The following is a 24,856-nucleotide window of genomic DNA, read 5'->3' on the forward strand; positions in this document are numbered from 1 at the left end:
TCAAAGCCCCATAGAAAGAGACACTTTTAATCTATTTTCGATGCTGTCCTTAACATAGCCATCTTTGGCACTCTCGCTCCTCCAGCGACCATGTCGTTTAAACATTCTATCAGGGATACCTCTATTGGCTGCCACTGTTGCTCCACCTGACCTCAAACTATGCAAACCGTAGCATTTTATGTCAGGTACATAAGGCTTAAAGGCTTCAATAAATAATTCCCTCAACCGAGTATAAGACATCGGTTTGTTTTCGGCTCTAAATATATAGCCATCACTGGTCTTGGACAGATTTCTGAAAAGATAAGTTTCAGAATTAGTTTCTTCCTTTAATCCAGATTTTAAGAAACATTACATACACTTCACAGGACTCATCTTTGTCCCTGTTCTACCAATAATCAACCAAGCTCCATCTCTGTATACATCGGTCTGGGACCTTTCTATAAATACAGTCATATGAGAATTAAAAAAACAAATCACCATGCTTAATATTAAGCAACTCAGCAGACCGCATAAAAACTGCGAATGCAAGCAAACACATACACACAGTTCACAAATTATATACATTTTGGTTTTGCATTTTGCAATCAAACATCCTTTCAAGTACTTCAACCGTAATAGGCTCTTTCTTTTTAACGGGTTTAACTAACTTCCGTTTGGCCGCCTCCAACAAATTTATCACCAATTTGTTGTCAGTGGGAGTGGGTAAACCAACAATAACATGAAAGTGTCAAATACTATAAAACGCTGACTGCACGGGCGAAAAAGAACCCGACCGCTGTATAACTGATAGCAAGGCATCAGGCATACCGTTAGAAACAGCCCACTTTCTCCAAGCACGGTAACCATACTTGTACTTTCTGCACGTGGAAGTCGCTCTGGCATGGTTAAGCAGTCCCGGTATTGCTTTGGCTAATTCCGTCACACTCGGCGGTAGCTCTGCTATCTCGTCACCAAACACATGATCAAAAACACCTGTAACAGGAAATTCAAAACTAAACCCGAATCGCCATCATGTTAAAATTTAAATCATAAACACCAAACAGACCATTGCTTTGTCTGCTTGGGACATATGCATCTTTGTAAGTAGGCAGATAAACCACTTCCTTCACCTGTGAAACAAACTCTCCCCTAGGACAGAATGGCCAAAAAGTAGCTGAATACCAAACAGGAACTATCAACGTAGCCCTGCCTTGACACATTCTCAAATGCCGTAATGACCTAGATACCAAATAAACAGGTGGCACTATCCAATTGTTGCCTTCAGACCAACTCATGGTAAATGCATTCAGTGACGTAGTCTGAACTTCCGATTCGACGCCAAAAAGCAATGTTTTGTTTTAGCCTATTCTTCACAATGATTTCTGCATGGCCCTGTTCATATTAAAATAATCATCAGTCAGTAACACATGATTATCACTATGACCTACGTCATACTTAACTTGTGAGTCAGTTTCTTTATTAATGGGCAGATCCTCCTCCTCGTCCTGTAGTCTGAGCGGGTTGTTGTTCTCCGGACATCGGACATTGACGTCTGAAATGGCCAAATCCCCCACATGAAAAGCACGCTCCACTTGATGAGTTCCTCCGAAAGGGCTGATTGAACATGGAGAAGCTGTCGACTGCCGCTGGGTCTGCAGAAGAGACAGTAGCACTAGGAGCACGACCACCACGTGGTCTATAGTACGGACTGAGTGCAGAACACCCCATCTTGGACTTGATTTTCTTGACAGCTTTATTTTCTGCTCTTGTAATTTTCGGACGCCACATCTCGTGCAACATAATTTTTTACAGTCTCCCATCCACCCTCCGACGTATCGCCAATCTTAATAAGTTTGTTTCTCTGCTCGATCCGAGTTTTTTCCGTCTCAACAAGCTCCGCCGCGTAGTCGTATTTCTTAAATTCTAAGGCAAACTGGTATACCCATTATGAAACCAGGTTACCTCCCTTTGTTGTGCTTTCCGACGTTAGGAGAAAAAAATTTCGTTCTAATTCGTCCCTCAAACGAAAGAAATTATATACCTCTTCCAGTAATTTCAACGAACTGGCGTCGTTCAAGAAAGTTTCTGGGTGACATGTCACAGGGTATTTTGTGCCATGTGTAACAATGTTGTCCCTTGATTCTAAGTTTACTATTTAGCACATTTATTGTTATATCAAGCAACGAATGATCTGGAACGTTCTACTTCCAGTCTGATCTGTACAGTTTATACCATCAGACATTAAATGCACGTTAAAGTCAGATACATCAGTCATCTGCTCCTGTGAGACAATGAAATAATCCACAACTGCTTTGCCCCTTTGAGATACTGAAGTATACTTGTTATGCCCCACACTTCAATTCACCAAACACATATTGCAGTCATTAAGGAAGTTCAATAACATGTATCCTGCTGCATTTGTACATTCATCCAACATATCTCTGGCCTTAACATTATCTACACCTTCTATAAAATCTGACTCTTCTCCGATTCGTACATTAAAGTCTCCAGCTAAGACTATTTTACCCAATTCCTGGTATTCATATATCTGTTCAATCGGTGTATCAAATAATCCTTCCTGGTCACATGATCTTGTCGAGCCAATGGGAGGAAGGTATGCCACTCCTAAACATAAACTGTCGTCTGCTTGTTCACTGTCAACCAACAGCCAGAGAACACCTTCATGATCACTGCCCAGAACCTCGACCTTATAGTTCGGTGTAATATACTTCTTTACACATATCCCCACTCCCCCAGACCCTCGCCTTGCGTTTGATTGTAAACTGGTCCTGTTATTTCCAAACCAGGCATAATCTTCCAAATCGATTTTTTCACTTTTTCTTTAAAATGTTTCACACACACAAATAATGTCATAATCATAAAATTTTGTAACATTCAACCTAAATTGACTATTATTTACATCTTTAAGAGACCACCCGCCAACATTCCATAAACCAAGCCAGACTCCCTACGGGCGTGTCGTCGTTGTGTTGCGTTTTGTGATGTATTCTTTACGATTAACTGTGTAAAGGCTATCTTTCCCTATTTCTCTGATCAATGTTCTGAGGTTAGTGTTATTCATTCTCTCCTCGGGCGTTGTGCAATGTTCAATATAAATATCCCTGTATTTACGAGAGTCTTTAGATTCAGCCTCCATAAGTTCAGTTTTTGGTTCCAAAGAATCCAGAGTTGCTATGACCAAACCTGGGTATTTACCCCTAGGCTTCTCCAAATCACAGCTTTCTTTATTTCTGCTCTTTTCCGTTCACCTTTCTCTTCTTGTGTTGTCTTTTTGATCGTATTGCTCGCCATAACCGATTTCACAAATTCACTGTCATTCAAAACTTCACGCATGTCGGAATGATCAGAACGTCACAAGCCTTGAGATATTCACACGGATTGGTTATTCGATACACGGACGTGTGTAGAGGTATAAAAACTCACCAGTTAGAGATAAAAGTCGTATCACCCTTGTAAAATTTCTTAAAAATGTAATTGTCATTGAAAAAGTTGTGTGATTTGGCATTAAACGTCTGTAAGGCGTCTTCCCAATGTGCCTACAGTAAAATCATGACATGATACGGTCTGATGCTCAGAAAGTGATGTTCGAGTAAACATGACTGTTACCTGTTTCACCTGTGATATAAGATAAACTTGTCCATACTGAGACAACGAAACAATGTAGGCAGTGGCACAATGGGAAACGTCTATGAGATGAAATAAAACCATAACACATATTGAAAGTCATGGATGTATTATATTTATTATATAACATAATGACAAATATAACCATAGTTTTGGCAATACTTTTACATTCCATCTTAACCACAGGCAAATCATAGAAAGATATTGTCCAAATTTGATAAGGTGACCAGCCTTATGGAGATCTCTAAAAGAAAATACAGTTTAAACAGTCATATGTGTTAACATTTACGCTCAGCTTAAGAACTGGCTTCTTTGAACAACAATGGATTAGAACTTCAATTGCACTGATCTTAAAAATATTTAATTGATGTGATTGGTTCTATGTTATTTTGTCGTTAGTGTTTATACATAATACATATTTGATTCCTCTACTCAGTGTTTTAGTTACTTACATTTTATACAGGAATCTGCAAAAGTACAAGTCTGACATCATTCGGCTACAGCTATTAAAAAAATATAAAACAATAATGGTTCATCAATTTCCCTAGGCAAATTGGGATGTAGGCGCAATGTGATTGAACTGTCTGTACTACAACTTCCAGTGATTATATACTCTTCAAAAAAAAGAAACTTGACACTGACTTTCAAAATGTAATATAATGCGATTGTTTCAAAATAGGACACAGAAACCATAATTGTTTGAAGATCAATGTACACAATGTTCACAACATTAATCGTGTCACCTAAACAGACACACGTACACGATACAGTTAATGTCACAGGGGTACAGAAAATGTCAGTATCGGTTGTGCCAACCACGTGCATCAATCACCGCTTGACACCGACGACCCATGGATGCAATCAAGTTGTCAAAAACACGCTGTTGGATGTGCTGCCATTCATGCTGAAGCGCATCAAGAAGCGCCGGAAGTGTTTGGGGCGGTGGATTCCTTCTGCGAACGCGTCGATCCAACTCGTCCCACAGATGCTCAATCGGGGACAAATCTGGTGACCGGGCTGGCCAAGGTAATGTCTGGATGTTGTTGTGGTGTAAGAAGTCCTGACAAACATGCAATATGCGGTCTAGCGTTGTCCTGCTGGAACTGTCCGCCATAAACGTTGACGTGAGGAAGAACGTAAGGCTGTAGGATCAAGTCTCTGTAACGCACACCTGTCAATGCACCTGCCACATGCACGAGAGGCGTCCTACCACCGTGATGAATTCCGGCCCATACCATGACACTCCAGCCGCCAAATGGGACAACCTGCTGCACACAGTTGGGGGCGTAACGTTCACCCCGACGTCTGTAGACACGTGCGCGCCCATCAGCACGTGTGAGTAGGAAACGGGACTCGTCAGTAAACAGTACATTTTTCCACCTTGCACGTGCCCATCTAACCCTCTGTTGGCACCAAAGCAGACGGTCCGCCAGATGACGTGGGGTCAATACATGACGTCGAACAGGTCTTCGTGCAAAAAGTCCAGCCTCCCTCAGTCTGTTGCGTACCGTTTGATCTGATATTATGCGTACCCCAGGGATCTGTGTGGTTGTAGACGTGGCTGTGGTAGTGCGGTCTCGGAGGTGTCGCAGCCGGATGTATCGATCTTGTGCTTTGGTTGTCACCCTTTGTCTTCCTGACCTTGGTCTGTCGTCAACTCTGTTGGTGTTGTTGTATCGGGTCGACAGTGCGGAGATTGTCTGTCTGGAAACGCCAAAGTGCCAGGCCACTTTTTGCTGAGTTTCTCCAGCTTGTAATCTCCCAATGGCGTTGTTCCGTTGAGCTGCATTCAGTCTTGGCATTCTGTCACCGCCTCTACTGCTGTTATAAGGACTGTATGAACAGCCGTTGATGTGGATTTTTATACCAATTCAGCAGGGGGGCCTGCATGCCTAAATGCAGGATCCTGTGATGCACGTTTTTTTACAGGCGGTTGCGTTTGGATGAAGCTGTCAAATTGATCCCCGAACGCTACGTTTATGTGCTTTGCATGTGTTTTCGCGAATTATAGACATCATGTTTCTGTTTGACTTATTTGGTTCTCATTTAATGTAATTATTTTAGATATTTGGCAAAAAGTGGTTTTACATCTATGTCAAGTTTCTTTTTTTGAAGAGTATATTATAAAGTAGTGACCAGACTCTCAAACTGCCGACATTTCCCTCCCCATAGTAGAACAAAGCAAACTTAGGTTTCCCTTAACGTTTTGTATCCAACAGACTAGAAAATGGTGGTTGTGGCCAAATGTTTTGTGGCAGATACTGTTTTAATGTCATTATGCACTCTACTGTTGAAAAAATAGAGAAAATCAAAAGTCCTCGAAAAAGGTAGTGTATGCATTGAGTCCCTATTTTTATAATTTATGTGATAGTTTACACACAGTAGACTTGAATTATTATCCTTTTTTTAATTAAAGCCTCTCACAAATTGAGTTATTAGTAAAAATAAGCCAAAATATGGTGAATTGTGCTCCATTTTCATTAACCATTTATTGGAAAACGAACAGTTATGAATTATTAGTTTTATCAACTAAACCATTTGATATATCTAAAAATGAGCCGACACGTCTTATGATGAGATGACAGTGTTCATATCCTACATAACTTTTATGATTTAAAAACAATAGTTTGTCAAAATGTCCATTGTTTATTCACATTGCTAATTTCATTAATAAAAGATTTATACAACACATACCTATCATCGTTTGCAATCTCGCAGTGTGGGCACGGGCGTTATCATGCTGAAACTCGTGGCTGCGGCGACGTGCCAAATGAGGTATGGCTTGGGTTCAAGACTTGATCAAAGTACCGAGCTGCTGTGACACCATTGCCTCTCCCTGGACCGATGTTCTGGAAGACCACAGCGCCGACCCTCTGTGCAAGACCAATTCCACCCCACACCATGATGCTCAGACCACCCAAGAGTCTCTACCAACAACACAAACATCCGAATAATGTTCCCCACGGCGTCGCCAGACTCTTTCTCTGCCATCTTCTGTTGAGATACAGTAAACGGCTCTCGTCTGAGAAGACTCTTCTCCACTGCTGGTGGCGTCAATGCTGGTGCTGTGTTGTCTGTGGCCTGTGACAGTGGGGGTGTCTGCGCGTCAATCGTCGACGCACGGTGACGCACTAATGTGTCGCTGGTGTGTCCCCATGGTCTGTCGAGCAGTTTCCGCAGCAGTAACAAAGCTATCTTGTAGATTCTTTCGCACAATCTGATGATTCTGATGTCGGGTGGTGACCCTTGGTCTTCCACTACGTGGTCGGTCATCTGTAGTGTTGATGGTCTGGTACCATTGCTGGAGCCGGTATATGGTCCTTACGTTGACTTGAAACGCATTGGCTACTTGCCGGGCGGTTTGTCCAGCTTGCAGTCGTCCAAGGGCTTGGTGTCGCTGATTTCTTGTCAATCTTGGCATGTGGTAGCAATTCAATAACGAATGAATTTTATCCCGTCTGGGTGGATTTTTATAGGGCAAGAAATGGGGGAACGCATGTGTAGCAGTATGCTTGTAAATAGAATATTGTTAGATTTTAAAGTATCATCATAGTAACCAAACATGAATTAAATTAATAAGCTAACCTAAATATTTAACATTTATTTTACTAAATACTTGTGTTAACTTCAGCACTTGCACAAATCTACTAATTCACAGGTAAGCTAGTTCTGTATATAGCTTGGGTAGTTCAGCCATTTCTTTCTTGGCTATTGTCAATGGGTCGGTCACAGGCTTGGCCTGTGATTAGGTGCTCTTTGTGATCTAGCTTTGTTGCATGTTCTCTGCAATTATGTGGGGACACTGATCACACTTCTACTGTTCAGTCAGGACATATTTTCTCAACACGTTCTCTGCACTGAATCATATAGGGTAAGTTCATTTAATTATTACTTTATTTATCTGGAAGCTTAGGTTATGTATTTTAATCATTGTTGTTAGATATAGTATTTTAGCTAGCATTGTATTATGACATTGTAATGTATTCTTAATTCAACTTAACTGTGTATTTGACTGAGGTAATAGCCAAATGTACATTTATATATATAATAGGTTTAAATTGGTTAGAAGTGACATATGTATATGTATCATGTATATATGTATAGTATTTTGTAGAATTTATAATGCTTGTATTCCATACATGCTAGTGTAACTGTGGCTATGTAATATATTTATATGTAGTATACTTATTTGTGCAGGGCTATTTCACTGCACATCTCTATAAGAGAGTTTCCAGCCTGCGTCCCTGAGACGAGGTATGCTATTTATGTTTTATTAATTATGCATTATTAACTGTATATATATAGAGTGTAATTTGTTTTATCTGGAAGGATTTGTTAATATATATATATGCCAAAAGTAAGGAATTATAGATTTAAATGTATAATTAGTATTGTTGTTATATAGTGTCTTTATAATGATATGTATGTTTTAGGGCAGATCCGGATTACCGTGTAGTTCTCTACGCCCATTGAAAATAAATCCCTTGAACCCAACTAGTACTCTCTTATCTTTGAGAGGACCAGAGTACCGCTGTTACACATGTGCATTTCAGTTTGCACGGAACCCACGTGCATCGGGTTACAATGGCCGTTGCCGTGGTGCGTTTGGGCGATCGGATTTATTGTCATCTGCTTTGTTTTTTTATTATCAGATTTCATTTTTTCCGGACAAGGTAATGTTAAATTTTAGAAACTTTGACAAAAATTTCCTAGATATTTAAATGACAACTTTTCTTGCAATGTTACATGGGGCGACGTTTCTTTTGCGGTTCAGTATAGTATTTAAAAAACGCTACAAATGCACATACAACTATCACTACTGGTCCTGGGTATGCTTAGTAAAGACCTATAGAATATACGAGAAACAAACAAAAAATGTGCACAAGATCGAAATAACTGCTTCCCCTCAAAATAGACAAGCAGATGATACTGTGGACTCAATCTCAAGACACATGAAGGTATAAGGAAATAACTTCTTTATTATTACTACATTTCAGAGAATAGACTTACTCTTTCATCAGGTGAAGTAATGCTATGAAGCAGAAAACATATATGGACCTGTTGAACTTTAAGAAGAACAAAAGTAATAAGATAACAAAGGTGGAAACAAGGGAAGCCAACAGTTAACTGGCGCTGATAGGTGATTTGCAATGGACACTGCTAAGTGTTAGTTCCATTTGTCCATTGCTAATCCCCTATTAGCGCCAATTAACTGTTGGCTTCCCTTGTGAAGTTTCCACCTGTGTTATCTCATTACTTTTGTTGTTCTTACAGTTCAATATATATGTTTTCTGCTTCATATTTTCATATTCTCTGTTATTTATATGTAAGTGAATCGTGAAAGGCAGTTGCACGCTGGTAATTGTGATCTAGAAGAACATTGTGAAAAATGATATTCTTATGATGATATCTGGTTATAAATTCAAAGAAGACAGCTTTCTCGACATTGCTGACACATGTTGAAATGTTGAAGAAGTTGTCAGTTTGGATTGAGCCCCCTAGAAATGTCCCTAAACTCTGCTGGAGCATTCGTCCTCCTGCCATACTTTAGTACACCCTGGGTGACCAAGGCTATGTCCAGGCCTCCAAACAATGACAAGGCAGCTACAATGTTCCACCTGTGGAAGATGCTTTCAAGCACCACATGTTGATAGCCATGTTTCAGAGGACAATATGGCTGCTGAATATGGCACCACATGTTGATAGCCATGTTTCAGAGGACAATATGACTGCTGATATATAACTCATCTGCAGTGACAGATCATATGTCATATGAACCCAAAGGCTTGAGTGACAGTGGCAGTGGCGACTGAGACTCATTTTCAGTAAAAATAATGGATTTGTTACTGACAATATTGAAGCAGTTGCATATAAGAGCTTCAAGTAAGTCAATATGATCAGCAATTATAGTACATAACATAGGCGATAATTATCTTATATATGACAATAACACGATAGATGGAGTTCCTGGACGAAACCAAAATTGTTACATTTAAATTTCTCATACATTCCTGAGTGAAGACGAAATATTGTCATGTTCGTGTATTGGCGGCCATCTTGCAGGTCATTTTGTCAGCCACATTGGATGAGTCAAATTTCTCAAACTCATATTTGTAAGATACTTAAACGAATAATGTGATCAAATGAAACGAATTGGTGTACAGGGATGTTAGTTTTGACATAGTATTTTTTTAAATATACACCTCGTCATAAATATCGCACCACACATTTTAAAGTAAAAGTAAAAAATATAATTTTCGTTTTTTTACACTACAAGTACATATTTTATATACTACACCATCTGTGAACATAATATCACAAACACACCCTGTTCTGAGCTGCACGTGCATGCTTGCGTTGAGCATGCTTCTACCGGGGGTCGGTTTGCTAAAAATGCAGTATGCACATAGCCTCTTTAGGCGTATGTTATGTTGGCAGACACAGCTAAAATTTGGTATTAGGCATAAGTTCAGCTTTATTTTGACCAACCAGTGAAATGCCCAAGCGTCCAGTGCCTCTGAACCAAAGATGGCAAATTATTGGTATGCACAAGACTGGTATGTCATGTCGTGTTATTGGAGCACAACTGAGCATTAATCACACCGTCATCAGCAGCCTAATACATAAGCATACTGCTTCCGGTGAAGTGAAGATGCACCGAGATCTGGACGTCCCGGAAAAAAACAATGACAGGGAAGATCGTGCTCTCGTACGCCAAGCCAGGCGAAGCCCAAAGTCTACTTGCACAGAGTGTCCATCAGTACCATCAGACGACGCCTAAATTCTGCAGTATTGAGAACAAGAAGACCAATCAGACGTCCACTCCTCACAATTCAGCACCGCCATGCCGGTCTACCTTGGTGCCAAGCACGTGCTCGCGGTTACTAAATTTTCAGACATTACGTTTACTAAATTTTCAGACATTATGTTATACCTACATTAATTGTGGATTTTTTGTAAGTTACTAAAGCCTCCGGGCAGATTTTGAGATATCACACGACATGACATGACGGGCAGATTTTGAGATATCACACGACATGACATGACGGGCAGATTTTGAGATATCACACGACATGACATGACGGGCAGATTTTGAGATATCACACACATGACGGGTGGCCCAGTCATCTAAGGCGATTTCGATGCCAGAAACCTATGATTGTGGGTTCCAATCCCAGTTCGCCCCGATTATGTTTCTAGGTTTTCAGCACCATACCCGTGCTCGTGGGTTTCACCGAAGTGGTAGACATCTGAGACCTGCATCACTTCGGGCTTTCCTCCCACATTAAGCTGACACGCCGCGATATAACTGGAATACTGTTAAAAGCGACGTTAAACCAAACTCACTCACTCTTTTTAAGGGTTGGCCGCTACTCTGTTAATGAGGCATTTTTTATTGGAACCTAATTACTGTATGATGTTTGGGACTGTAGATGCAAGAACACGAAAACTCTGAAACGCTCGCATCACAGGGAATTTATTGTCAGTGTCATATCGTTAAACGTTTCACACTGAAAGTTTCGTTTGCATCATGAACTGTTAACATTGAAATGATGCCTCCAGTGACGAAGTGACGAGGTGACGAGGTGATGAGGTTTAGAAAACTACAATTCAAAGTAAAAGAAATTTAGTTTGTGACATTTAGACCTTAACTTTCTATATAAACATGTTTTTGACATTTCTTAAAATGTATGCATTAATTTCACTTTTTCAACTTAAGAAGTACAACAGCATATAAATGCATTTACCTATCATCACAATATATGTCAGAAATACAAAAAGAAAACTTACATTTGTGCTCCAACATACTTTCATACAGACTGTGACAATCGGCAGGCAACATGGAGGATCACACAGCACATGTACATCTAATGCATGGGGATTGTGTGCTCACACCTGATCACATGACAGGAAGAAGTGAAACTGAGGCTTCAATATACATTTCAGATTATACAAAAAACTCATTACTGAAACTTGGGTTTGAACTCACAACCAGCATCCTTGTTGGAAAAGAAGTCTACATCTTTATCCTCTGGACCACAGAGAAGCATGAAAGATCCTGAACAAATTAATATCATAAACCTAATCAATAGAAATAACTTTCACCTTGGCATATTCACACTCAGCCCTTTAAATACACTTAATGTGTTTAACAGATAAAGGAAATGTAAGATGTAACCATGATATTCAACTGCAGTACATAACTATTCAGCATCAGCTGGGACAAGCAGGACAAGTTTGTGAATTGGCCTTCGAAGTTCCGAGTCTTTTGTCTTGAGTACCACACTTCTCACTTTGCCAGCACTGTCAGGTTCAGTTTTACTGACACGAGCCATGGACCAGGCACTTCTGGGGAAATTGTCATCTTTGATAAGTACAACATCATTATACTGAAAGTTGCGATGTGGAGTGTGCCATTTCTGTCTGTGTTGCAGTGAACAGAGATATTCCTTCTCCCAGCTGCTGTCAACTCTAATCGTGGAATTGTCTGATGTTTCAAGGGAGCTAGTCTAGCTTTTCCAAGAAGTAGAGAATTGTGAATGCTTCAATTGACATTGAATAATCTGATGTAGGCAGAACAACCATAGCCTGTAGTACTAGCATCTGAAAATATATGAAGCTGCAGAGTAGCAACTTTGCCAAAGAATGGAGGTTCCAGACATCTTCTTACTGTCAAACAATTGAGCAATTCCATATCCTGAAGCCTTTCCAACCAACGGCACGTGTATTCAGGTCCGACATCCTCATCCCTGTCAAGAGATTTGTCCTTGCACAGATCTTGAAGTATCAACACAGGGGATACAAGCCCAAGGGGGTCATATAGTTATGATACCATGGACAGAATTCCTCTTCTAGTGAATATTTTTTCAGGCAGGTCCACCATATACTTAAAACTATATACTTAAACTATCCGAGGTGCCCAGTGCCCAGTGCTCTTTCCATTGGAACAACATCATAGCTAAGATCAACAGCTTGTATTTCCTTTGAACGGGGAATTGTAAATAACACTGCTTTGCTGTTGCTTGTAAACTTTGTTAGATTGAAACCACCATCTGCACATGGCTGTCTCAGGTTTCTAATCAAATCAGTTGCTATTTCATCGTTTTCTACAGACTTCAAACAATCGTCCACATAGAAGTTCCTTTCAATGGTTTGTGCAACGTTGTCATCATATTTGCCTCTTGCTTTACTTGCAGTACTTCTCAAAGCATAATTTGCAATCGTTGGAGAAGAAACGGTTCCAAAGGTGTGCGCTGTCATGCGGTACTCTTTCAGTTCATTGTGGACGTCACCATCAGGCCACCATAGATAACGTAAATAGTCCTGATGCTTCTGAGGAACTTTCACCTGATGGAAAATCGATTCCACATCTCCCATAAAAGCAACTTGATCTGATCGAACTCGAGTCAAAACACCTATGAGAGAGTTTGCTAAGTCCGGGCCTTGGAGAAGAACATCATTAATATAATGAATAACTTCCAGTGGTCGAAGAGCGGCTGCTCAGTTAATTCCAATGAGAAGTCCGATATCAAGATCCGGTAGGTATCGTGGCAGCATATTCGAAACATCCTTAAGATGTGGAATTTTCATCAACAGTTCAGATTTAGGAATGTGATTGTGGTCAACAGGCATGATTTCCTTACAAAATGTGCGTGGCAAACTTAGAGAATGGTTGTCAGCAAGGTCAGAGATAACAAGATCACATACCACTTGCGTACTGATAAAATCAATTCCACTCATCGTTTGCAACTTCAATGTTGTCGGGGTAGAACTGGCAGAGACTTTGTCCTTAAGGTCTTCAGTAATGAAGCATCCTGTGCTGCCATTATCCAACACAGCATACGTTGTAACAACCTTGTCACTTCCTTTCTGTCTCACTTTAACCGGAAGAATAGGCTGCAGGATGTTGTAAGACACATTGGAACGTTGAGAACCACAGAATGTAGCACCTGTAGTTACCTGTTTTACAGAAGTGTCATAACCGATCTTCTCTTCTGTTGAGTCAGAGAGTTGCTGCCTCCTGATTGGCTGAAAGTTACTATCATGCAGAGCAGTTGGGTGAAGCTTACTGCAATACTTACAAGTCCTCTTCTTCTTCAACCCTTGGATGTGTGTTTCAAGCCATAGCAACTGAAGCACCTGCTGGTTTCTTTTATATATGCCCGCCTTTCATCTAAGGATTTCTGTAGAAATGTCTTACAGTCATCTAGGTCATGTGATTGCTTACAGAAATAACATCGGACAGAACTGCGTTTAGTTGTGTCAGTAGTAACTTGAGTTGCAAAAGTAGTTGAATGAGACTTGTTCTTATCAGGATGCTTATCCTTACGATTAGTGTCTTCAGATGAGATGAACCGACAACTGTTTCAAGCCTTTATGATCATCATTCCTCAAATTAGGCCAAGAGCAAACTTTGTTCATGTATGCAGAAGAAACTTTATATGGATCACCATACTCCTTACACCATGTCTCTTGCAACTGTGTAACTAACAGAGGTATCCATGTGAATGCAACCAGAAATAAGTTCTTTTGGCTCACCGTGCAGTTGCTGGTCCAGGTAATACAATCTGTCTGCATCACTTGCTGTGTATGGGATGATCCGAGCATCAAATGCCATCAGAAATGCTGAAAACTCGGTAGGATCTCCACTGAACTTGGATAACTCTGGTTTGGGGAGAAACATAGCGTTGACCATTTGCTTCTGAGTTTCTACAACAACATTCCCAAACATTGAAGACTGACTAACAGGTGGGACAAAATATTTCTGTTGGTAATTACTTTGTTGATTCTGACCTGAAGGGACAAATACAGTTGCAGAAGGATTGAGCACAGGATAACTTGACTGACTACAATGCCCAGACTCTGATACTGTTTGATCAACACTAACACTATTCACTGGTGGAAAATTGTTACCAGATTGAGGCAAAGGACTAGAGAAGAACGAAGTTTGCTTTGTCTCACCGTGCTCCATTTTGATATGTTTTATCTCTTCATTGGTTCGTTGACCTTCTATCTGAGCAAACACCTTTTCCCTGGCTGTTGACTTGGCGATCTTGATGTCTAATTGAAGTTCTTTCACCTTCATCTGTGCTCTGAACATGGACTTCTCTGCATGAAGCTCAGCAAGTTTTGCCATTTCATGAATATGTAAAGATTTGATTGAAGAGCTACGTGATGATCTTGATTCAGAGAATGCTTTGACGTATTAAATCTTACTGAACTGTTCTTTGATACAGAATCATCTTCAACTTCATTTGTCATTTTTTTTCAACAAACTGAATCCAACTCATCATTGTGTCTCTAAAGTTCAGGAAAGAACAAAGTTTCTCCTCGGCTCTCTTCATGACACTAGTTTTCTCATCTTCCTCAAGTTCACTGCAAGAAATATCTACACATGTTCTGTAAGAGAATAACAAATCATTAAATCTATCAAAACCAGTTTTGACCAAATGTAAATTGTCATAATCACCATCCAAAGGATTCTCAGAGTGAAAGTTTTTCTCAACGTTCTGTCCATCAGGGACGTTACAAACATGAACACTATCGTCTTGTGATGCCATTATCTCACATTAGCACAACACAAGATCAAGATCACAATACTGGATCACGATATCAAATGTTCACACAAACTTCTTGGTTTACCAGTACAATCGTTGAACACTGCTGACCTTCCAATCTTCCAAGGATTCTTCTTATACAGTCAACACTGCTGGCCATCAACACTTGTACTGTTTACCTCTACAGTAGTTGAACACTGCTGGCCCTCCGCACACTCTATGAACATCATGGCGGAGTTAACGTTGATATGTTGCCTGCCTATCACGGTCTGTAAATTTTTCTAAACAAATGTAGATGCAAGAACACGAAAACTCTGAAACGCTCGCATCACAGGGAATTTATTGTCAGTGTCATATCGTTAAATGTTTCACACTGAAAGTTTCGTTTGCATCATGAACTGTTAACATTGAAATGATGCCTCCAGTGACGAAGTGATGAGGTGATGAGGTTTAGAAAACTACAATTCAAAGTAAAAGAAATTTAGTTTGTGACATTTGGACTTTAACTTTCTATATAAACATGTTTTTGACATTTCTTAAAATGTATGCATTAATTTCACTTTTTCAACTTAAGAAGTACAACAGCATATGAATGCATTTACCTATCATCACAAAATGGCACAAAATGCGGTTTTCACAGGTCTGTCGAATAGACCCAAGCGCTACTGTCAATATATCTACTACTGATCCTTCATACATCATTTTGGCATTAACAATTTGTGTTCTTTTCAACTTAATTATAATAGCTCACAATCATGTGTTTTAGAGTACTTGTCAATTGTGTTGAACTTACAAGAATAACTGCAATTTATGGTGACATGTAAACATAAAACGTCACATGTAGATCATGTAGTAAGATGGTAAATAATAATATTCAAATCGCGTTAAAATTTAATGATACATCTGTAATCCTAGAGTTTAGGTTCAACATACCCAGAAAAGGAATATATGATACCGTCAGGAACAACTCATGTGGTCATTATTGCTTCATTTTATCAATGATACCCTGAAAAACACTAAACGTTGAGTAGCAAACACCCCTCCAGCAGAGAAGGATACGTGCCAATATATATATATATATATATATCTACCCATATGCTGGAACCCATTGACAAAAAAAATCTAGCAAATGTAATTCTCACAATTTGTGATATCAAAAACTACTTTTGATTTTTCAAATATCACAATTAAATTCGATTGTTTATATGATAAACTACATTATTTGATACAATAAATTATTTTACTACTATCTAAATATACTTTAAAAACTCCCAAAGTTGAAACTGCTTTAACATCAGAAGTCACTAAAAAAGAAAACCCAATCCTACAACAGGTGGAGTTGTGTTGGATCCTGTCTCGCATAGATATTCATGAAAATGTAAAAGCAGACACACAGGATGGCAAGCCCCAGTGGGTGGCAAGTAAGATCGGGTATACCAAATTGAACCGAAGATCCGCCAAAAGCCATACTCATACTAAAATGAAAGGAACGTTCAAATAGCCATCTCACACCTCAGAGTCACAAAAAGCACCATGACAATGTATGTGCAATCAACCTGAATCCATTGCTCACTTATTACTGGAATGTCAAGACCATGCCCCAGCAGGCTATTTAAAACAAGAATTGCAGATAGATCTGCTATCTGTGGTAGATCTCCTAAAGCCAAGAGATGCAATAGCGAAGGCCAAACTAACTCTATTTCTGAGAGATGGACAGCTCCTCGAACGTAAATAAACAGAGCAGCCAAAGATAAAAATGAAATTATATCAATATACGAAAATAGAAAATAAATCAATACAAAAACAAATTCTATGAATACCAGAACTCGCAAAAGATATGTACTCTACTGACACACGTGAGTCCAAAATAGCCGAAATTGCTAAGGCAGAAGGCGACCTCTAAAACACTTAAAGCAACAACAATAACAATGTGGAGACGGGCTCAGATCATTGACAAAAGCGGACGGATTGTACGGCTGGTTGTGGCGTCGGCTAAAGCTGCCGCCTCACCAACGACCAGTCCATGTCCGACTTCCTGACTTAGTGTAAGTGTCAGACCGGTCTCTGCCAGGAATATTGGCCACTTGGTCAGGTATCAGTTCTGTCACGTGATTACCATTGCGACATATTTTAAGCTGCAACAATAAACATGGTTGCTGCTGTCTTAAACTTCACCCCTGAATTTCATCTTCCGTCTCAACCCTGAGCTACCATACAAGGGCACAACTGGTACGCACTAGGACATATCCATGTAGCGTGAGTTTGCTGTACCTCATGCACGATCCACCTACCATAATTCGCAGCAAAGCAAATGGTATTGCAGAGGTGATTGGAGACAGAGACACGCCAGCCGCCATCTTGCCAGGAAACCAAAGACAAGACAGACAGTAGCCAAGCCAACCCGATCAATAGCAACATGACAGCAGCCCAACTTCCCTGATTGTCAGCAAAAAGACAGCAACCTATACCAGCAATCGTGACAATTATTGACAATGACAACCAGACCCAGTAATATTCATACAATCATGTGAGTACGTGAAGTTCTACCAACTACCATTCTACCAACATTTGAGATCTAGTCGACCGACCTCAAGATTCTTCAGCAAGTAATTGTGTGAGACAATAGATTTGAACTTTTGTTCGAACTCTCAATGTGTACTATGTTTTAAACATTCTCCCGGACATTCTTGTTCGTTATGAGATATGTTATCTATCATCAAGTCATTGTTTCGTTCATGTTTTCTATAATGAGTATGCATTGCATCTCTACCTCTATTACATCTTTGCCATAAATCCTGTATTTTGGCTTCAGTCACACTAACTAAGATTATCATATTTTCAACAGACGTCCTCTTCCACTGTCAATCACACAATTAGTTGTTCCCCATATAGCACAATAGCACCCCAAGCTATGACGTGCATAGTGACGGGAATCTCGCTTCTTTTCTGTGTGTGCCAGAGTCAACACCTATTTTTTTAGTTGTAACGATCTCGCACTTGGTAGTAGTCACATTAGTCTAAGATTATACTTATAGTTTTCAATAAAACAGACGTTAAGTAAATATTTATAATTGCCAATTGGAGTGACAACCGTACACACGTGAGTATAAGCTGGTGTGAGGTGCGTTGTGAGGTGGTAATGGTGTCTCCCTCAACTCCTGGTTGCAAGAAGTGTGGTCGTTCATGATCACAGGAGATCCTCTTCGTACCTGCTGGAAGTGCTCCAACTACTACAGCAGAAAAATCATCTCCTGCGATCTCAATGAGCCTGATACAACAATTATTGAAGAAGAGTTCCCCTGTCAAAAGACCACATGGGGGACGTCATCTGTCTTTGCAACACACACGTCTGTGGGACCTACCCAAGCCAACTGTACCAACCAGGCCTTTAACGAAGAGATGGAGAATATGAAGAGTAATCAGATAGCTCTGGTGAAGAAAAATATCCTGGACAAGAGACGCATGGGGGACTGCCATCTGTCATTACAGCATGGGGGCAGCTGGGTAGCCTTGTGGTTAGAGCATTTGCTCGTCATGCCAAAGATTTGATTCCCAACATGAGTACAATGTTTGAAGCCCAATTCTGGTGTCCCCCGCCATGATATTGGCATAATATTGCTAAAAGCGGCATAAAACCATACTCACTCACTCGCGCATTACAGCACACATGGGTATAAGCTTGCAAGCTTTTCCCTACCATGATACACAGGCAACTAGATCTTTGCTTAGGTCCCAGCAGGGACACCGCAAGGACATACACCCCAGGTAAGACACCAAACGGCTGGATGCTGAACAGCCAAGGGCAAGTCAAAAAGTAGAGAAAGAAGACCAGGAGAAGATAAGGAAGAGAGAAGGATCCACACCAGATGATGTTGACACCCACCATGAGGGCAGCTTGCATGTGGGAATCTTTGGGATACGAGTGAACTGGCGAGTATCACTAAATCGCTAACTCACTGAGTCAACTGCACACTTGTAAAGCTCAGTGTAACTACAAAAGAGACTAATGTTAGCATTGCTGGAAAAGAGGAAAACTTAACAATCACGGTACGGTTGATGTTGATGTTACAACAGGAAATATTGATAACATACAGAAGATAGTGGAAGACATTCCAACAATGAACAAAGAAATAAAGAAGACGAGGGATACAACAAATAAACTAAATACTTATTATGAAGAAGCCACTGAGCAGATCAGACAACTTGAAAGGCGGTGCCTGGAACAGGAGGCGAGGAGTTGATTACTAGTTGGCATAGTAACTTTATTTTCTATGGATTGAAACCAACGTTTAGTACTGCTGCCAGTATGAGTAAAGACAGTGATAAGGCCGAACAGGAGGACTGTGAAAAATTGGTGAAAGAATTTATTAGCAAGGAAATGGGCCTACCTGCTCAAAATGTAAAGGCCATGAGCATAAGGGCATATATTCGGGTTAAAACATATTTGAGGATGAAGAGTTCCGAGAGGCCAGGGCTGCTCTGGATGCATTGGTCTGGGTGTGTCAGCGAGAAAAGCAACAGAGATAATTACTGACGAGAAGGAAAACACACTGTGGGAGAAAGGTGTGTTATGTGATGACAACCCCCAAAAGCTGGTGGACAGCATTTTGTACTTAACTGGTAAGTGAAAATTTCAGGTTATACAGGTCAATTTTTAGTCTATATATCCCGTCTAAATTTGCATACTCAGTAATTAAGGTTAGGCAAAGGTAACTAACATACATTGTATTTTCCTGAAATGCAACATTATGTAAGAGAAATTGTTACATGATAAAGGTTTCTATACTTGCTGAACCAACCTCTAATCTTAATACAACCGAAAGTGTCAAGTAGAAAAATCACTTGTGAGACATCGACTTTTCAATGTACAGTTCAAAATTTTCACAGCTGCATCAAAACATGTTTAAATATTGTTTAAATATAGCCAAAATAATTGAAAACTTTTTAGTTGAAATTTAGAAATTTGAAAAGGCTTTGCAAAAATATTCAGAACATCAAGTTTAATCAACAGTATAAATCTGATACGAAAACTAATAACTAAAAATGTAAGATATAGAACTTTGAAGATTTCTTAATTTATTCCTTTTAAATGTTTTACAGGTCTACATTTCTCGTTCAGAGGCGGAAATGAGCATCGACGATTGCGTCTTTATAAGGATCCTCAGATTACTGGACCATACACTGACGCCAACGGAAGGTCTTATTTGGTTTACAAAGAAGATGTGTCGGAAAAACAACGCTGGCGGGGCGGAAATGAGCATCGATGATTGCGTCTTTATAAGGATCCTCAGATTACTGGACCATACACTGACGCCAACGGAAGGTCTTATTTGGTTTACAAAGAAGATGTGTCGGAAAAACAACGCTGGCAGTCTTACACAGAGAAAAGTGAGAGCCTATGAGAATCGATTAGATCCAGACGGATGATATATCCGGCTTTTCAACAAATACAAGAGCCTTTGTGGTATGATGTTTATTGTTTATCAAAGGAAGCTTAAAATATTGTACTTTAAAGTGATGAATTGCTTTATGCTTTCTGTACAGCGGATAGACCATCTGAGAATGGTTTTGATATTCCACTAAAGTTTGATCATTTTTTTTGAGAAATAAGTTTATTTTCATTGATTAAATATTATGATCGATTTCTTTTTCCATTTTAGCAAATCAGTTGCCAAAAAGACTGATGCCTTTTATTTCACTCCAATGAAGAAGCCAAAGCCTGGGTAGTGGATTTCAAACACACCACTGGGCCACAACACACTTACCGGCACAGTAAAACGCATGTGAGCAACGCGCCTTTATCGTGCTTGGATTGACGAACAGTTGATTTGTGGACAAACAGGTAAGTGTTACATAATGACGAGACTTAAATGTTTTTTGTGTGTAATCAGATTGTATGCTTACTAAGGGTTGTCAGAACACCAACACCAGCTTATGAAATTCAGTCCTATTTTATCAAAACCATAATTCCTAAAATCGCCGAGACAAACCTTTTGTTTTGTCTGAAGGTTGAATGTAACGGTTTGCAGGCAGTTACTTAGTCCAGAAGAACAGTACCTAATGTGATGATTTTTGAAGTCCTCGAGAAACTGGTTGACATGAGGTTTCACTTTTATTCAGTCATATACCAGCCTTTCAACACACGTCTCACTACATCAGTCATGACCAGTTGTTAACAGTTTAACGGGTGATGCCTCCTAATGAATCGTTTTGTATGCCTGTGATCTGACAAGTTAGCACTGGTGGAAAATAACATTCGATTACGAATATTAGTGTATAATGCTAAAATATATTTGTTAGTATTCCACTTCTGTGAATTAAAAACAAATATGGTATAGTTTTAGTTTGAAAAAAAGGCCGTATTACCATTGTTTACACTTTAATAACATTTACTTTTTGGACATCGCACCGAAGCTGTAAGAATTTACAAGCGTTCCTCAGATGAACAGAAGTCTTCTGTATCTAATTTGCTCTATATCCCTCCTAAGAAGAAGACTCAAACCACTTCCTGCACGGTGGTAAGATCTTCGGAGATTGGGATGAGGCAAAGACTGAAACTGTCGGACCCAAACAAGGTGGCCATGGTGAGTCAAAGGAAACCAAGGACGCAGATCGGCATTACTCTGTAATTCTGAATTTTCATAATAAACAGAACATTCCGTGTTGTGGTTCTTTCTGGTTTTACAATATCCGATGTTTAACTTCTTAGAAAGTAAAACTTGACTACAGAGCAGGTTTTACTTTTCAAAAGTCAAACCCGTCAACAGGTTTTACTTTTCAAAAGTAAAACCTACTGCTGAGGTTTTCTTACCTGAAGACCTGCCCTAGGGTCATTATGTGAAAATGAGCTGTATCGTAAACAACAGGCAAAATCTGCTATAGGTTTATAAAACGAATGTAACACCTCGCAGGAGGTATTACAACGAATGTAACACCTCGCAGGAGGGCTTACAATCATTGTAAACCCTTGATAGAACAAAAACTACAAAAAGAGATGCCAAGACGTCAAGGCAGTGTTCAAGTCCGGCTTTTCCATTTCCTGCAAACGCTGTGTCAAACAACTAGGAGGGAAACGAAGATTTTCATTGACTGAGCATCGCATTCTCTCCTGTTGCCATCGTTTAAAAAATACCCACAGCCCAGTAATTTTTCATTCGAGTAAGCTTAGAAACAGTACCTTTTAACTTCTCTCTCATAATCTCCTCCGTCATTGGTTCCCTAAAACGAAATTGAAAATCATCCATGTCTTTCTCCTTGGATCAAAATTTTGACTGAGTCAAAAATAACTCTGTCTCACTTTCAGACATCCTCTTTTGTCACTGGCTGTACAATGATTGAGCGTCAGTCAAAGCAAAACGTGTAATAGTCTCAGCCTACGAGACGCACGTGCAGGTTTCGTGTCATTGCGAAACCCACGTGCTGAGGTCACCAGTCTTATTGAACCGAGTTCACGACTGCAGGCGATATTTCATCTCTGATACAGGTTATACATTTGAGAGTTTTTATTACAGTTATTTAATTAAAAACGATGTCTATTCGATGAGTCGGTTTATAAGTTGAACAAACCATTTCTCCTCGTGATTACCAGCGATTGTAAACCCTGACATGAGGTGACATACCTACGGCCCCCTCGGTATGTCACCTCATGTCAGGGTTTACAATTGCTGGTAATAACCAGGAGAAATGGTTTCTCCTATACTTACAATACTGTGGCTTTGCATGTGAACACAACTTCCCATCACAATGGAATTTCACCTCTGGCACCAACAGCACCTGATGCACTTGCACACAGAAGCCAAAAAGTGCGCCTTTTGGGTAACGACAATTAGGCAAGATCGTCTCTATGCAACCTGCCTGAAAGCAAGCCACCCTGTGAAGGGGGTTTCCCTGACAGCTTACCATAAGCGGCAAAGATTTGGGATGGGCTAGGCAACACCAGGGAGGTGATGTGCCAATGGCGATACACCATGTTTACAGAAAAACTAAGGTTTTACCTCAGATTCACAGATGGGTAAAAATGTTGGCGTCGTGGCGTCGAGTCGTATGCCAGGTCAACAACCCTTGGCCATGGTCGGCATGAGGGGGTTAGTGTCATGATGTGGGGCAGTATCACACATGACAAGCGAACTGGCTTGGTTATTGTGAAGGGACATTTGACTGGCCAGCGATATGTTGATGAAATGTTCGTCCTGTTATGTCGCTAGACATTTTGAGCAGCACCATGACAATGCTAGAATACATGGTGCCCCTTTTACGGATTATCTCCGACGAGACTGCCCCACTAAGTCCCCTGACATATCCCCAATAGAGCGTCTGTGCTAAGTTCTGGGGCGGAAAGTGTACGCCAGAGACCCAGCACCGCCAACGTTCGCCACCAAAGGCAACCATAAGCATGTTAATCAATGGTATGCCTTCAAGGTGTCCAACATGACGGATACCCCATGCAGACATTGTTCTCCAAGCCCGAAATAATTTTTACAGACATTTGTCTTCCTTACACTTTCACTATCATTTCATCAGTTCCCTTATTTCTTCTCGGTAGTATATATGCTCCCCCCCAAAAAAAAGAAACAAACAAAACAACAAAAACAACAACAAACAAACAAACAAACAAACAAAAACAAACCCAAAACAAAACGCACGGCTGAAAAATCCAACGGTTAATGGGTTTATTTCAATGCATGATAGGGAATGAACTACTGGTCTGTGAAACATGAAATTTCACACAACTGGAACAACATAGTTTGTCTATATGAAGTTTGGCATTTCATAACACACAGATGTCGTGCAGATGGTCAGTGGTGACGTCAAGTTCAATATCAGTTATGACCCCCACGGCTTGCATTACCGCACAGTAACGTCTAGGCATTGACTCTGAGTTCTGGCTTGGGGAATCCTTCTCCATTCCTCCAGCAAGGTTCCAGCTAGTTCATGAAGTGTTGCAGGTTGTGGTTGACGATGTAGACGTCGCAGAGATCATCCCAAAAGCGCTCAATTGGATTCAAATTTGGCGATAGACGATTACTGGGTGGATACTCCTTGGTAATCCTGGCACGTTAGCAGCTGTGTGTTCGACCGTGACAGTCCCATCTCGTAAATGCAGCTTTCAGCAACCCATGCTTGCCGTAAAAGGTGACTATGCTTGCCGTAAAAGGCGACTAACGGGATCGGGTGGTCAGGCTCGCTGACATGGTTGATGCATGTCATTGGTCCCAATTGCGTGGAACGATGCGCATGATGTCAATCACTGGATTGTCTGGTCCTGACTCGATTATTTACAGACCGCCGTCATATAGCTGGAATATTGCTGAATGCGGCGTTAAACAACAAACCAACCAACCAACCGTAAATGCAGCACCCGGTAGAAGTGACTAGTGGTCGGTCAGAACGTGGTCGGTCATTGGTTGACCCAGAATGTTGAAATCGTACAACGCCTCGTGAAATTGTACTCGATTGACATTTAGACGACGGGCAACTGATGTCCAAGACTATCTATCTTGAAATTGGCCTATGGCGATATTGCTGTGTTGCAGAGTCAGGTCGTGGCATAGTTAACTTCGTTCAAATTGCAAACCATATAACAACTTTGTATACATAGGTTTTCTTTTAATAGCCAAGTAGACCATGTACGTTTTCGATCATTTGCACGTGTGAAACGATTAAGGGGGCGTTTT

At 40.3% G+C, this 24,856-nt stretch overlaps 2 pseudogenes; one reads left to right on the forward strand and one right to left on the reverse strand.

Annotated features, from left to right (window-relative positions):
- LOC139453665 (uncharacterized) lies at positions 1-577 on the reverse strand (annotated as a pseudogene).
- Positions 578-18,365: 17,788 nt separating this feature from the next.
- Positions 18,366-20,889, forward strand: LOC139453666 (uncharacterized; annotated as a pseudogene).
- The last annotated feature ends 3,967 nt before the right edge of the window (positions 20,890-24,856 follow it).

Source organism: Haliotis cracherodii, unplaced genomic scaffold (assembly GCF_022045235.1).
Source record: "Haliotis cracherodii isolate W230 unplaced genomic scaffold, xgHalCrac1.p SCAF_10, whole genome shotgun sequence".
Taxonomy (NCBI): domain Eukaryota; kingdom Metazoa; phylum Mollusca; class Gastropoda; order Lepetellida; family Haliotidae; genus Haliotis; species Haliotis cracherodii.